Genomic DNA, 17,099 nt, shown 5'->3' with positions numbered 1-17,099 from the left:
TACTTCTGACCTCTATTTTAAGGTTTTGATCATTAAGTTGACATTGCCTAGATAGGTTCCTGGAAGAGGCTGGAGTCTATGTAGGGAGGGAAAGAGATAATTTTATTAAATCTATTACCTCAGTGCATACAAAAGGCAGTAATTCTTTGTGCTTGGTTTAAGAACTAGTATTTCTTGATATAGTTTGTCTTCATGACTTCATATGGAAAATGCATCACTGATGCAGAAGTTACTAGAGAAGCCAAAGGTTTGAGTGATTCAATAAGGAAAAGAAACTTATCAGAGCAGGTTTAGAGACAAATATTCATTGCTCAATTTTACTAAAACAAGATAACAGCATCAAAATGGTTGCTACTTACAATACTGGTATTATCAATATGCCATTAAAATATTTAATGTTTCCTTCCCTGAATCTCTAAGACCTATTTTCCAGAGAACCCAAACAGTTTATTTGGGAGCATGGTCTCCTACCCTTTCGCTATTCTACAAAACATAACGGGGAGCCAGGTACTCGCAGTTTGCAGGGACTGGAGTAACAAATTACTTTTTTATATTCATTTAGCATCAGATCACTTTTAATTCATGCCAGGGTCAGTTAAACATGCAAATGTTTATTCACAATATCTGAAACAGATAACAAGTTTGTAAAGGCGTAGATCAGGGAAAACAAAGAAAAAACATACTCTTCTGAAGTTAAATTATAGAAGTTTTGGTTTCTTCCTGTCAGGATGCCTTGCACAGATTTTCCTAATTATCCATCTTTCTAAATGACTATGTTCTTTCACATACTCACCCCTCAGACTAGACTGCAAGCTTTATGGAAAACCTTTATCTCTAGACTATTGCTACACCACTGCTGCTACATTTACCACAAGCTGGCAGTCTGGAGCCTTCTCTAGGAATCAGTTACTTACTCTTTCCATGCCTGTCATCAGATCAGCATCCCCTCTTTGTTTTATTCCTCATATTACGTGGTTGTTTGTGAAAAGACTTTCTGGTCCCAGCTTTGCTCAGATTTTTAAGATCTAATTTCTTGAGTTTCCGGTGTATTTTTGTAAAACGGAAAGAAGCTCCAGTTATTTCACTCAATCTGTTATATACATCTGCAGATTATATAGTGAATCACTGATTGGTTCTCAAGCCACATAAAAGATAATTTAAAGAAATAATCAACTTTCATTAATCTCATCTTTCCCTAACCATTAAGGAAATTTGCAGAATAGGATGTATGAAAAAATAAAGAGGTATGGAGAGGTGCATACAGAAACAGTAACATGCAGTGAGAAAGCACAAAATTCACTTCCAGTCTTTTTTTAAATTACTCTAAAATTTTCAACTACAATTTGCAAAACTCTTCAAAATCATAGCTGTTAAAAAAGGACAGTTAACAGAACTAGATATTCTAATATTATCAGGCTTTCCATGATGTGATAAGTGTAACTATGTCATTCCAAGCAAGATTCAATATAACTGATGCAATTATGTAATTCTCTAAAAGATGCTTTATGAAGTGACATCTTTCTATTATTATTGAAGTTGTTGCTGCTATTATTGTTAATATTGTTATTATTGTTTTCATTATTATGTGTTAAATAATTACCATAATATCATGTCAACAGTCTGGTGACTCACATCTCTATCTCTCTATCTCTATCTCTCACATCTCTATTACTCAGTCTAGTAGGCAGATCTGGCCAAGACCAAAATTAATTTTTTAAGTAGTTGTATTCATATAAATGTACTTTGTAACAGTGGAAACTGAGCAAGTCCAAGGAGCTTCACCTCATATTACTTTAGCCTCAGTTGCTTGGCCTCAATCATCTATAGTAGCTGGCATATATACTATATATACAGCATTGTGTATACTCACACACACACACACACAGATAAAGTTCAACTGTATCAATAAAAAGAAACTGTAAATTAAAAAGTTGTAATAAGGAACAAAGAAGGACTGCTAGCACACAGTATAACAACTATTTTGTTGGGACTTAAATTAGTGTATGAATTAAAAAAGAACTTGATGTGATATTTCCAAGGGAAGTATTAGATGTAACAGATCATTTACTTCATATTAGTTGGTACCACCCATTTAGAAAACCTCACCAGTGCTTAAGTACAGACATACAAGTACTATGGAAAAATGTTCAAAAGCTCCACTATTTCAAATCAACTCATTTCAAATGATTCAATACTAACTGATTTTCTTCATATGCTGCCATATATCCAACCAAAATATTTTTACTAAATCTGTTAAAAGTAAAAAAAACCACAACCAATTAACTGATAAGAACAGCTCAGATCAAAAAACAAGTACTTCCTTAAGCACTATTTGTCTAAATATTGTCTTAATGTAAATTTTAACACTGTTTTCAAACCAGTACTGTTAATGTTTTCTCTTGTTTTCACTCCCAAGGATAAAAGTGAGTTATTATATATAATGACACCTAAACTAAAGCAGCAGAAATCTATGACTGCCATTGGGAATTTGACAACAAATGTCAAATTCATAACAGACCACCACATCTTACTCAACTCTCTCTAGAAAAGACATACATCCAAAGAATCCAAGAAATCACCCTTTTTCGCCCTCACTCCACCTAAAAAGCCTGGATCACTCATCCCATTGACAATCTTGACTAACGTTTCTCAGTTGGAGAAGACAACCACCAACCTACAAGTGAACACCAAAACTGAAGGAGCTTTATCCAGAGCAAGGCCTTAAGCACCTGGCTGGTCACTGCTTCCCTGAACCGCTGCAGTGCATTGCCACCACCCCTGAACGTTCTTCCCTGGGACGGCTGCGCGGGTGGGACTCAAGTGCCACGAGAAGGGCTGCTCCCGAGGCAGACCGAGCACAGCAAAACAGCGCCCAGAACCAAACACGCTGTGCACTAAACCGCGAACACACATCAAGGTGGGCCCCTTTAAATACAAACACGCGTAATGGAGGGTAAGCTCATGACAAGGCGAGGGCTGCGCTCAGAGCAGCCTGCCCGTGCCTGCTCCAGCGTAGCGGTGCCCAGCAAGGCCTCTCCGCACCCGGCCCATGGGGACTTCGGGGCGCCCGCGTGCGGCCTCCCGGGGAAGGCACAGCCGGCCAGGTAGAGGCCCAGCGGCCCTCCCAGGCTTGAAGCACCGCAGGAACCGCCCCGGCCCCAGCCCCAGCCCCAGCCCACCCCCCTCAGAGCCGCCGCAGCCACTGCCTTCAACCGGCCCAGGACCGCGGCGGGCGGCAGCGCTGAAGGCGGCCGATGCCACCGGCCCTGGGCGGCGCGGCCCAAGGCGGCCATTTTGCGGCCGCGGCGCGCTGACATGTCGCGCGCCGTGCGTGGCACCGCCCCCCGCGCCTGCGCCGCGCGCCCCGCGGCGGCCGAGCCGGGGCAGCTGCCGAGCGCCGCGGCGGCGGCCGAGACAAAGCGCCGGGTAATGAATGGGACGGGCCCGCCCGGCCCTTCCTCTTAACTCCTTCGGGCCCGGCCGGGCGGCGGCAGTGGCCAGTTTCGGCTTCCCCCGCGGCGGCCGCCCGGGGAGGTGAGTGGCAGCGTTCGGGCACAGGGAGGGCGCCGGGCGGGGCGGTCCGGTCCGGTCCGGTCGCTGCTGCCCCAGTCCCGCCGCTCCCCCCGCGCCCGCCGCCGTGTTTGGCCTCGGCGGCCTCGGTGCCTTGTGCGGCCGCGGGCCCGCACCCCGGGCCCGGCGCCGCGTCCCGGCCGGGAGCGCCCGCGGGACAGCGCCGCCAGGCCGGGCAGAGGGCGTGTGGCGGTGGGGCGGCGCGGGGAGCCGGGAACCAGGCCCGCGGTGCCGGTTCCATTGTCTGCGGGGCCCCGCGGGGGGCCCGGCCGGTCCGGCGGGCGGAGGTCGCCAGTGCCCAGGGACTTGAGAACCTGGCGCTGGCCGGGCCGCCCTAGGGGCTCCATCCCCCCCTGCCCCGGAGGGGTGCCCGCCCTGGCGCCGGCCGCGCCCCGAGCACGGAGCCCGCTCGGCTTTGTGTGCGGGCCGGGCCGAGGGGACCCGCCGGGGCTTCGCCCCCGGACCCCCCTGGCGGGGCCGCGGGAGCTGAGCCCCCGGAAGGAGCGGGGACCATGTGGCCGCTGCCACCCCGATCCAAGATGGCCCGGCAGCCCGGAGCGGGGACCTCACCGCCCCCCGCACGGTGCGGACCGGCCCTGCCCGGGCACGGCGGGCCGCTCGGGCATAGGGTCTCTGGTCGGGCGCCGGAAAGCCTCGGAAATCCCAAAAAGTGTTTCCCCCCGAGAACACGGGACACGAGGTGGGCAGGCGCCCGCCAGGGCTTCGGCCGCCGCGTAAACACCGCGTCTGTGCGTGTGTGCGGGGAGGCTCCAGTCCTGTCCCTCTTGAGCAGAGTCGCTCAAGAGAGATGCCTGGGAAAAGTGCAGGATTTAGCTTTCGTGTACTGCTGCTCTCGTTTTCTATTTGGGGCGTGGTAATTTTGCTTAAAAATGTCTTCTGTAACTCCTGGATCTACTCAGAGACAGCTGCCTATGTTAGACTGGCTGTGTTAGAATGTGTGCTGGATTCCAGAGGGTGTCCGATACACATAAAGTTCTTTGCTGCACGTACAGCCTACTGAAAGTGTAAAAACACTTATTACTGCAATGAAAGGTAAAAGGTCTTTTTTTTTTTTTTTTGCATTAATGGTCATTCTGCTTATCATTGCTAAGTTTAGTAGAGTTTGGCTTTACAGTGTAGAGATCTTTCTCTCTGGCACTTACATGTTAGAAGCCGTCGTGTCTTGTTTCTGGGGGGTATCTTTGAGAGATTTCAGTAATTTAGCCTGAGCTGTCATGCTACAACTGTAATGCCAAGTAGAGAAAGCCTTTCAAGCCCCCATAACATGAATGTACTTCTCAGACCTGCTTTAGGTGGTGTCATCTGTAAGACCCACTCTGCATGTGCATGTCTTTTGCTTTTCAAGTGGGTGAGCGCAGCTCTTTTCTTCTAAAGATTATTTCCAGTAATGCAGCGTTTCACTTAAAGCACAGATGTGCACTCTTGGGAGGATGTTCGTGGGGGAGTGAAGTCTGGAAGACTTCATCAGTGATCCCCAAGATACCACACTGCTCCTAGGAAGCCTGTGTTTGTACAGTACTGGGTAGGGGCATTCTAGTTATTATTTGCTATGGAGATGGGTTTTGCAGAGGAAAAAGTCTTGCATCTTTTCACTGTATGTTAAAAGCAGCGTAAATTCTTTTGTGGACTATTAGAAACTTGAGTGCTGTTTGCTAGGTATAAGACCAACAGGCAAGGTGCTGACAGTTTTCATATAGTTGAATATCTGTCTACTTTGGTATTTAGTGTTGCAAGTACCTTCCAACTTTCACAGGTGTTGAGGAATTTATTCCATAGAAGTTCTCCAGAGCAGTCAAATGTAAGAATTGATTGAGAATAAGTAAAATGAAAGTAAACCAAAATATCTAAACTAAGCGTTTCAGAGAAAAGTTTTCTAAACTTATGTACTTTTGAATAACAATGACTCTTTTACTTCTGGTGGTGTACCACCCCCCCATCCTCGTGACTGCTCTGCCTACTTGGAAGCTCCTGATAAGCCCTGTCCGAACAGGCTGAATGGTGAAGTGTCCCTTGATCGTACCAGCTGGGCCACGAGGCACTCCCTGATCTTACCAGGAGCTCTGGCATGGTAAAGGTGGGAAACAAAGGATAAGCAATTATCCTTTGTAGCCTTGGTAAACCATTTACCTGAATGGTAGCCCAAGTGGAACGGTACCATTGTTACTGCACTTTGGGTAAAAAAGCCCAGTACTTACTGGCTTGGTTTATGGCCAGGATGGAAACTTACTGATGACCAAAGTCAATCATCTTGTGACCCTATAAACAGCCCTCCTAAGTGAGGCCCTTTGTGCTCTACTGGACCCCAGTGGGCTGTGCCAGCACCTTCCTCTGGTGGGACACCTCTCAGAGCTCACAAACCCTCAAGTCTGATACTCAAAGGACTGTCTCCCCCTCCCCTCCATCACCATGTTCCTCAAGGTGCAGCCCTTGCCTATGGGGAAATGCAAAGGGCTTTGAAGTATTTCACTGAAATTGAGGGGACTTTTTAATAGGTACCTTTACACACATAGAAATAACTGTACACATTGTCTTACCTTTGTGTGCGTGAATTGATTATAGTAGGAATTTTACTCTTTCAAATCTGTAGTTAAATCATTGTTATAATTGCAATAAAATTTATCAAATTGCTTTGTAAATGTTAAAGTACTGAATGAATAAGTGCTGCTAAACCCTTTTTCATGCTTATCTTTGCAAGCATATCCTTTGCACTCTTACCCTCTTTTGCATTCCCAGCTTTTGTGTAAATCATTCCAAATTACTTCTTATTTGATCTTCCTTTGTGTGCTTTAGTCTGTGTAGTAAGTAGTAGAGTGAGCCTTGCCATCAAACTCTGTAAAGTTGTGTTTTCATATATTGATATTAAACCCTGCTTTTGCCAGTACCTTTGACGGTGTTTCTTTAAGCAGCCAAACCACTCACTCTTGGCATCTATATAAAGCCAAATTGTGACAGGTACAGCATACACATTGATAATGTGAAAAGCAAAGTATAGAACAGCAAAAGGCTAGACAGGTGATGAGCTTAGCAGAATGTTTGCTGTCTTTGTTACCTTGTCTTCTACACCCTCTCTCTGATATTTTCACCTATTAAGGCTCATTTTAAACAAAGACAGTAAATGTCCTGAGCAAGAATTGTGTTTGCAGAACAGCCAGTGTCAAAGGTGGTTAGTGCAGAGGGGGTCGGGGTCTACTTCAGAAGACATAACACATCACTAAGACTTAAACAGGGCCTTTGAAGATACAGAACTTTGCACTTTTTTTTGAAATTGTAGAATATCCACCTGTCAAATATTTTTAAAAACAAGGTATTACAAAAGGAAGTGTCCTTTGAACCTATTGGGTCTTTCTGTTTTCTTCTCCCTTTTTTCTTGGAGTTTGTTCTCTTCTAGTTTTTAGAACCCTAAATGCATTAACTTCTTAGAAATTTTTTTTTTTTGCTCTGAGAAAGTTTGAGTTAAAGAGTGCACGTTTTATCTCCCAACAGCTTGCTGCATTTTACCACCACTTACAGTGAAGACTGCATAGAGGAGATTTTGTAAATCCTGTTTTTTTGCAGCTTGCTTATAATTTTATGAGTTCTTATCTTCAAAGTGAGCATGTTGTGCTATAGGGTTGCCACTAGTGTACAGTTAAAATAATCAGCTTTATTCAAGTAGCATGATGATACATATATATTGGCTTAGGCTTATATAAGAAACAGTATTGTAGATAGTTTAGTGGGGAATATTGCAAAAATACAGAGCAGGATGTTTAACTCATCTTCACAACTGACATATTTTCCCTAAGTAGGGACAATCTAGGTATTTTAGTAGTATTGGCATAAATTAATGTAATTTACATAATATTATCTGTTGTAGTGTACACTTTCAAAACAGATTTCCCAAAGAGAGCTTTCTCATGTGGAAGTTGTGTATTGTTTTCTGCACATTTTTGACTGTTTATTTTGCATTCGCTACTGGCAACTTCAGTATTGGTCAATTCACAACTATGGAATTGTTCGATTTCAGTCAATTAGTGAAAAAATTGAGTAGTTTCTATGGCCTAAAGGTAGTTTTCAAGTGAAATCCAGAGTTTAAAGCTCATATGTCAAGAGGCAAGAACAACTAAAGCTTTTATTGTGGGCTTTTTTGGTTTGGATTTTTTTTTTTCCCACCGAAGTGAAGGAAATTCTCTCCTAAATTAGTGTGATACATAGTTTAACCATGGTAGTATTGCTGTAGGTTTGTTTGGGTTTTTGTTTGGGGTTTTTTTGTGATGGGATAGTTCACAATATGATGGGCTGTTAAAGCAACAACAGGGAGACAGCTTGATTTATTTTCATTCAAGTGTGATAATTCAGAATAAATAGTGATTTTTTTTTATATTGAAAGGTGAAGTATCAGACTTTCCTATAATCTCTTTAAGACTGGTTTTCAGTTGACATAAGAAATATTATTATATTACTATAATGTTAATATAAACTTGCAACCTGTGTGTTCTCTTTAACAATTACTGCACAGTTGTGTCCCTTCCATCTCTCACCTCTTTCCCTTTCTTTACTGTTTAAGGACATGTAGGGTTGGACGATCCCTCTCTGAAGGTGTAGAGCGTTGCTAGTCCATTGCTACAGCTGCCTGAAAGTTTGTTTGATTCTATTTTTTTTTTTGAGTCATGTCTGTTAGTTTGCCTTCACTAGTGTCATACAGATATATTTTTCCTTTGGTGTGTTAGAGTAATTTGTGCCCTGAGTGCTCAGATTTTCTCTATGTTCAATACAAAAGCTAATTCTGGGTTTCAGTAGTCAATAGCTTGAAAATTATGGCTGAAAATAGGCTTGGTTTAACAGCTGGACATATTTAGCAATACTTTTTTGCAATTTTTTACAAAATGTATGGGAAAAGGGATTTAAAATTAATCATATTTCTCTCGTGTTGCAATGATCAAAGAATTTGTGCCAGTTTTGCCCCAAATATGTTCATTCAAATAGCTTGTCAATAATTATGCTGCTGACCTGTTGTTACAATTCTGTATACTGTTTTCTGAATCAGTGTTTGCCTCTAAAGAAAATAAGCTGAGATCTAGCTAAAACGACTTTTTTTTGTTATTCTCACTAAAATAAACAATCAAGCATTGATTTTAATTTAGTGAAATCTTTGGCCTGGCTTGAAACTATAGTCATCTTTAACAAATCAAAGAATGGGAAAATGGGAATGAAAGCAGTGAGGGGTTTTGGTGTTGTTTTTTATAGACATCAGGGAGGATAAAGATGCATATTTCTACTTGTATCTTGCCTGTAGTCTGATGGCTCCAGCACTTGCAAGGAATGTGGGAGAGCCAGGTTCACTTCCCTGCTTTGCCTGAGGAACTTCATCCACATCTGGGGAGAGTTCCCGAACCGCTCCACTGAGCACCCTGTGTCGAGCGGGTGGGTCTCTATCTGCTTGCCTGACACCTTCTTCTCTGTATATATTATTTAAATGTTGCTGTAATAGGGATAGCTGAAGCGTCTCAACAGTCAAATTAACCAGCAGCACAGCTCTGGAGATGTTTCTCTTGCTTAAGAGGCACTATAAGGGTATTTTTACTGAAAAATGTTAGTCAAAGAAGTTACATATAATTCATTTCATAATGCACAGTAAGCCATCTATCAGGACTCTCTGCCCTCTGAGAGATGTTCTCCTTCCTAAGGAAAAAAAACCTAAGTGTGGAGATATATATATATATATATATATATATATATAATTAAACATCTCACAGTCTGATTAAGAGCAGTAATCACTGACTAGTGGGGAGAATGTTTTGCAGATTTAACTCCTGTTGATGCTTGACCCATATGAAGTTTAGAAAAGAGGACAAAGTGACATCCTGACTACTAAGCATTTCGGAGTCCAGCCCTTTCTGCATTTGGAACTGGAGTCAAAGCTTACTTTCTGGATTTTCTGAGATGACGAAAAGATTTCTTAGTTGGTTGTGTTGGGTTTTTTCAGTTTACTGGGGCAGTGTAAGAGCTGGGGCCTCTGCACAGTGGCACTCCTGTGTATGATGGTCAGTGGGACTGAAGTTGCAAAACTCTGAAAGTGTGTCCTGTGATAGACTGTTTCAGTCTGTTTTGTTGCTAAGTGTGACCTAATGTGCTCCACTTGCAATTGCTCCTTTCTCATATATGGGGAATGATAATCTTGTGTTGATCCTATACTATTGCATGTTGATTAATACACACAGTAGGTGCAGTGTGTAAGCAATATGTTTAGCTCATGAAGAGGAGGTGTAACAAGCTGCCAGGTGAATCCTGTAGTGCATTGAAAGGTGTTGGCAAGCTCCTTTGAAGTCTTGCATGTAGTGTAGACTCCATTTCATTAAGCATAGGCATCAAAAAATGGAGCAGTGCCAAGATAAGTATAAAAATTTGACTTCTAAATTTTTTTAGTAATCATGTGTGAGGCTTTTTTTTTTTTTTTTTTTCCTCTGGAGCTCTAATTTTACTTTTTCAGTTATGCGGGCTAGGGATTTGAAAACAGGCAAGAGCCAGTCATGTAACTAACTCCTGGAGCTCTCACCTGAAGAGAAACTTGAAACATCCCATGACTTGCCACTGTGACAGCTAACGTGTTTAAAAAAAAAAACCACTAAAAGTAATTACTTTCTTCTTTTCCTTAGATACAATCATCTCATCATTAACTTTGAGTAGCAAGTATTTAACCTCAAATGAAGCAGCCTGCGTGCATTGGAACAGATGTGTAAGTTTGTTTGTTTTGCTCAATAAACTACTGGGCAGCTTGTTTATCTTGGGTCTTGTATCATTGTTTTTATTTATTTAGAGTAAGACAATGGATAAAAGGAGTGAATAATTGTATGCCTATGCATTGACTTGTGTGGAGCTTAATAATTTAGCAGGAGGTTTGTATGAGTGCCCAAGCCTTAAAAATTAAGTTTGGAAGCCTGGATATCTTTACAGTGTTACAGAAATAGTAACTATTTTATGATTTATGGGACACTTTTTACTCTCTGGTATCAGCTGGCATATATACATCCTTACCCTGAAGTATACTGCTTAAAAATGGGGAGGAAACTTATATGCTACATTCATTCTATATTCAAATTACATGCATCTTAATCAGATTTTCCTGTCTTCACTGATAAAGTTAGTTTTAATATTTTTTCTAGGGTTTTTGTCTTAAAATATTAAAACTTTATGTATTCATTTTGAGCTGTTGTGCACAGATTTTTTGGAAGCCTGAGATTCCTGAATAGATGAGGTAGAAAAAAAAAGTTCATATGCAGATCAGCATTTATATGTAGAATAACAATAAATGTTGTTATTGTATAGTGTTTCAGAGCTTTCTGTTTATTTCTTGTGTCCCATCCCTCCCTACCCTCAATAAAATAGTTCAGTTTTTAGGCTTCCTATGTGATTGGTTAACATGCATGTTAACAACAGATGGACAAAATGTTTAAGACCAGGAAGATGTTGAGATAGGAAGTCTTGGTGGGGTCACGGAATCAGAATGGTTTGGGTTGGAAGGGACCTCTAAAGGCCACCTAGTCCAACCCCTTGCAACAATCAGGAACATCTTCAACTAGACCACATTGCTCAGAGCCTCCAACCTGACTGTGAATGTTTCCAGAGATGGGGCATCTACCACCTCTCTGAAATACCTGTTCCAGTGTTTCGCCATCCTCATTGTAAAAAATTTAGTCCTTATATGTAGTTTGAATCTACCCTCTTTTAGTTTGAAACATTACCGCTTGTCCAGTCACTACAGGCCCTGCTAAAAAGTTTGTCCCCCCCCTTTACTGAAAGGCAGGTCTAAAGTCTCTGTGGAGCCTTCTCTTCCCCAGGCTGAACAACCCCAACTCTTGCAGCCTTGAACCATGAGACTCTGGCCTCTGTAGGAAGAGAAAATTAAAATCATGATTCAGATTCATTCCTTGAAGCAAGGTTTTCCTAGGTGACACCTACAGAGTGCATGGGGGATTTTGTTACATACTAAATCTTCCTGTAGATCGTTCTACATCAGAGTCTAAGCAAACATGAACTGCTCGTGCTTTCCAAGTCTATAGCAAAGCCAAAGAGCAGCAAAGAGTAGTTGTCGTTTGCATCAGCCTTTCATGTCAGTTTTAGACCACTGTCAAGAAATCTTGATAAAATGTTGTTTTTGCCAGGATATCCAAAAGTTCACTCTCTATGTGGTTAATGCTGAATTCTAATGTACTCACCTTGAGGTCACCGAATGCTTTGCACTGTTTCTTTACATGATGTCAAGCACTGTAGTGTTTTATACTTCTATTTAAAGTGCCTTTCTATTTTGACTCTCAAGGTTAAACACCTTCAATGAAAGTATCCACTTTAGTACTACCTGTCTAATGAAAATGAGTATCTGGTCTTAGGATCTTCAAGAACTATTTCTTGAATTATATTCCCATATGAAATAATTGTTGACTGCAAGTAAGGTTGTTCTGATAGATAATAAAATCTGTAAGTTGTTAGTGTTAAAATAAATTAAATGCCAATATGAGCTCCAACAGGAAAGTTTATATGCTTCATCACTTCTTTTTTGTCATATTCATGTACTTCATTGAAATTCAGGTTGTAACCTCTCGGGAACAGAGCTGAGCTAAATTTTGTCAGGCTAAAAATGCATTTATAGACTGTATTTTGAGTTCCTTGCAACATTTTTTTTAACACCATAATTTGTATGTGTTTATTTGGGGATATATGAGGAATATATCAAATGCATAATTTTGTCAGTGATCTCATACTGCTTCCTGCTGAGATATTTTTCCTTCATGGCTTGGTAGTTCAAGACTGACTTTGTTTTTCCTCTGTGTTTCAGTGTATCGATATGCAATATATGATGTATTCACCAGTACAGATTGTACATGCAGTGCAGTGCAGTTGTTGCACACCAGCTCTTGGTGTTGAGTAGTGTGTCCCAGAGGGTTGGCATTTTGCAAATGTTCTTTCTGTCCATGAAATCCCAATTTATGATTAAGGCAACACTCTCTTGAAAACGGGTACCCTAAGAATGAGTACTTACATAGGGCTGGGGTCTCCCGAGAACAAACATGGGAATATTCTGCTGTCCAGATGTTACCCTCTCTGTTAAAATTTTAAATTTTGGTAGGTCAGAAATGTTATAGGCCTAGATCCTTTAGCATACACTGTAAGAATTAGTTTTACAGTAACTTTTATGTGCAGTTTAGATAGATGAAGAAAATCTAGTTCCTGATTAAAGAGATCTAGTAGTGCTAGATGAAGAGGTAGGAGAGGAAAAAGCAGTGTGAAAATTGCTGCCTGTTTATATCTCACACCTGACTACTGGCTCCTATGTCTTTAGAGCTTTTCTTTAAGATTTGGGACTGCAAATCCCAATGCTAAAATGTGGCATATCTGGTGGCAATCATATCAGATTTTCTATACTTTACTCTGTGTTTTCCCTTCTTTCTTCTTCATTAAAGGTGGGGATGTGATATGTGGGATATTCGAGCATATCTACAGACAGGAGGGAAAAAAAACAAGCAAAAGGCAGCAGTGTAAAACTCATTACATGAGAGGTTGTCATTTGCTGTGACTTGCATTAATAGCTGTTGAAATAGTAGGAAGAGTGGGCCAGCTTTCAGGGAGCCAAGCAGTGTGCAGACCATGCTGTCAGCAACATCTTTGCTTTTGGAAAGCAATTCCCTGGGAAACAGGGAATTGGGGTTCTGTTCTTTTCCTAGTGATTCGAGTTGTCTTCTGTGGCTTTACTGTGCAGTGGGGAGACTGTAATTCATTTATGGCAGGAAGTGTCATAAATGTCAGAAAAAATGATGGCCTTAAAGAACAGGAAGATTCCTCATCCCTCTCTTTTCTCTAAATGTTTTTATTTATGTACCTTTTATATATTTCTCAAAATATTAGGTTTATTAAAATAATTATGTATAATAATAGAAATCAAGCAAATGGGGACACCAAGGGTTATCCTTTTCTTCATCTGTTCTTGTACTAAAAGTGTTGTGGATCCTGGTCTGAATAGGATACCCATGTAATCTTATTCTCTAAAACTTAATTTAAAAACCAGGTTTCATTACATGAAAGCTCACGAACTGCACTAGTTAGAATAGGTACTACAAAAAGCTTTATTCTTAATTAAAATTCTTGTATTTTTCATTAGCGCCTTTAGCAAAACCCTATTTGCTCAAATTATAGCAGTGGGATGGTTCTTCTATAAACCATTTCTTTTGGGAGAAGAAGCTATTCAAAGAAGGAGCTATTTGTCTGCCAGGGAGAGGAGAGTCTCTTTGTACTTCCTCTTGTTGCTCAGTGTGGTGCTGGTGGAAACAATGTCAGCTTCCTTTGGCTTGGTTGTCCTGTCAGCTGGGTCTCGGCAAAGTCTCACCTTGCCTTAAAGAAGGCAAGGAGGATATATCCCTCAAAGAAGTTAAGAGGGAAAGTACCCCTTTTCGTGGAGGCTGGGTGACAGGCTGGTTGACACATGAACACAGAGATGTGTACATTCATTTCTCTCTCTCCCCAGTTCTGTGAATTGGAATGTTTGTTTTGAGAGGGACAGTGTTGTGCTCGTTGGTTTTAAACCTGGAATATCAGGTGACAATGTCAGATGCTACTGAGGAATGTGCAATTTACTTAGAACATACAGAATGACAAAAAATACTTAAAAGAGGCATAAAAAGTTCATCCCTTTTGTGGGCATGATGGATCATGCCTGCATGTGATATGGCAGCTTGGTTTTAAAGTTACCTGTTTCTTTTTGTTGTAATTCTTGTGCTCATTGGCAAGGTGGTGAAACTGAATATTTCTAAACTATAAAAAATATTTTGGATAGTAAGACTGTGAATATTGTTTCATTATATTTAGTAAAATGATGATATTTTCCGTACTTTAAGAAAAATATAGACATATTTCTTCAATTTGTTACATGAGGAAGAAAGAGGATGCCCTCAATTGTAAAAGATTCTCCAAAGAAATCTGTTTCTTCTCCATACCAGGTGTCTTCTGACTTGAAATAAAGTTTTGTGAAAAAAGAACAATTAAGCTTAGCTGTAGAAATGCCCTATGAAGCATTTAAACTACTGTTTATACTCTTGAAAATATTTTTTGTCTTTTCAGGAACTATTAAGAGCATTTTCTTTCTAACCTGCCTTTAAGTGCACAGGCATTCCAGGATACTAACATTCAATACAAGCACAGTACTATGTCATGATACAGATACACAAATATGATATATGTAAATCATGGAAAACCTCTCCATAGCACAGCTGAAACTATCTGATGACTTGTAAGTAACTGGCATCAATATGACCACAGAATCAGGTTGATGAGTAGCTGTGAATGTGTTTTTAGAACAGACCTCTCCAGACTTGATTTGGTTAGTACAAAAATAGATATTAATATATCATAGTGTTAGCAGTTCAACTGATAAAGGTCCATTTTTTTAATTTACCTTAGAAAAATTATAGTTCAAACAGGTTAATATAATAATATATTCTGTAAAGGACTCAGTTTACGTTCTGTGAGGGATTTTCACACTTACGTAGATGTTTTCAGCAGGAGTTCCAAGAAGGCGTACTGTGTACAAGACATGGTGTGCTTCTCCTAACTGCTTTTTCATTCCTCATCATCCTGCCTATTCTGCTTTGTAACCCTCTTTTCTCTTTTACAGGTATCTCATTCCTTCCTGTTTGAAATTATCCTTAGAGTTCTTGAGGTTTCACTCTTACTGAATTTAAAGATAGACATTAAAAAAAAATTAAACCCACAAAAATATATGTTTTTTAGTTTATTGCAAACTAGGAAGGTGGACTACTCCAGAGAAATCTCCTGTCCTAATCCCCTCCCGCTTACTTTGTCAGCTGTGGGCTGCACAGGAGGAGGAAGAGTGGAGTAATGGGCTGTGCACAGAATCGATCACTTGGGGAAAAGAATTGTTAGATGAGCTTTGCTTTGCATTTTCTGATTCTTTTCTGAAAGCAGGCTGCTATTCTCTAGCAGTCTTTTGTCTTTCATTCTTTCCGAGCTTACCTGTTGTTACTGTGGGTTTTGGTGTGTGTTTTTTCCTTTTCTGTGATAATAGTGATGCATCTTTCCTAATCAACTCTTATCTTTATCTTCTTCATTTTACCCTTGTGTTGTGTTACCTCAGCCTTCGTTCATCATCCCTCAGCCCCAAATTGTACAGCATGAGATACTAAAAGCAATTTTGGTGTCCTGCACTAAAAATGCTATAAGCTGGACAGTACATGCTTCAGCTGTGTAAAAAAAAAAAAAAAATTTTTCTTATGAAAACCACCCTACTTCTTGTAATAAGAATTGCCCCATCTTATTAGCATATGATATTTATCAAAATTTGTAAATTATAATAGTATCACAAGAGTATAATTTGCTGTAGCTTTCTTTTGAAGTAACACTGAGCTGATTTGTTAGACTTGGGAAAATCCTGCTAAGTTGTAATGAAATTATTGCTTAAAACTTTGGCATTTTTAACAAAGAACAGACAGATCTGACATTTGGTAGGTGTGAACAATAGCTTAGAAACAGATCTTGCAAGTATTGCGTACCAGATGACGAGAAAGAACACTTCAACATTTAAGAGACATCCTAGGCAAATGTTGACATAATTTACTTATTGTGATAGATCTGTTTTTTATGAGTAATCTCTTAGTAGAGGCTGGGATGGAAATTACTGGCATGAGTATAACCTGCTTTTGTTTTTTCCTCCTTCATTATAGTGTACTGCTATGGGAAATTATCAAAGGACATGTGAAGGAATATATCCTCATTTAAAATCTGATGGTATTTTTAGTGCACTAAGGAAAAAAATAGCAACAATTAAAGGCTTATCAGGTGGTTGTAGGTGTGAATAGTGCTACTATTTCTGGTGATACATAATATTATGTATGGTGGTAGTGCAACACAGTGATATTTCTTTATTTTTTTACATAAAACTTGGGAGTGACATTGTTTCGGCTGAGGTGATTGTTGCTTTAGCTTTGCATATTTATTTTACTTTTAAGATAAATGCTGTTTGAAATCACATGGAAAGGGGATTTCTGTGCTATGGGCTTTAGGGTGTTTAACAGTGCCGCTTAAACCTAGGTGGTGCAGGATGATGCTTCAAGTAGATATATGCTTAATAAATTGGCAAATAAATTACAAAGACTGATTTCTCCAGAAATAAGCTTGAGCTTTGACTCCCAACCCTATATCAGACACCTGCTTTACTGAGCAGTCAGCCTGTATCATTGAGGTCTGATGAAACATTTGGAGACTTAGCATGTTTAGCAAATCCGGTTGGGCACTAAACAGGGATGTCAGAGTTAAATGTCAGCCAGATGTAAATAATATGCATGCTAACATCCTTATTTAAATCACACCTTAAAACTAATTAATATGAAATGTATAATATTTAAAAAACATTATCTCATCATTTTAAGTAGTTTTATGGTTGAGGATATAATAATGGCCAGTCTTCGCGAGCGAAGATTTGGGAAAGGTCATTAACCCTTCGAGCCTGCGCAGTGGATTTTTTA

General features: G+C 40.4%; 1 protein-coding gene across 4 annotated transcripts in view; it reads left to right on the top strand.

Moving 5' to 3' along the window:
• Positions 1-2,809: 2,809 nt before the first annotated feature.
• The window catches only part of ZBED4 (zinc finger BED-type containing 4), a 26,007-nt gene continuing 11,717 nt past the window's right edge, over positions 2,810-17,099 (top strand). Inside the window, exons 1-2 of one of the 4 annotated variants that reach the window (XM_017811421.1) lie at positions 2,810-2,917; positions 10,227-10,306. The gene's annotated coding sequence lies outside the window, so the exon portion shown is untranslated. Of the gene's footprint in view, positions 2,918-3,357; positions 3,535-8,977; positions 8,995-10,226; positions 10,307-17,099 lie in introns of those variants that run through there. The other 3 variants (XM_017811419.1, XM_017811422.1, XM_017811423.1) reach the window with 3 other exon arrangements.

This window comes from Lepidothrix coronata, unplaced genomic scaffold, assembly GCF_001604755.1.
Source record: "Lepidothrix coronata isolate B3197 unplaced genomic scaffold, Lepidothrix_coronata-1.0 Scaffold32, whole genome shotgun sequence".
Taxonomy (NCBI): Eukaryota; Metazoa; Chordata; class Aves; order Passeriformes; family Pipridae; genus Lepidothrix; species Lepidothrix coronata.
Note: the sequence above shows the minus strand (reverse complement) of the source record. Positions and strands in the feature narration are given on the sequence as shown.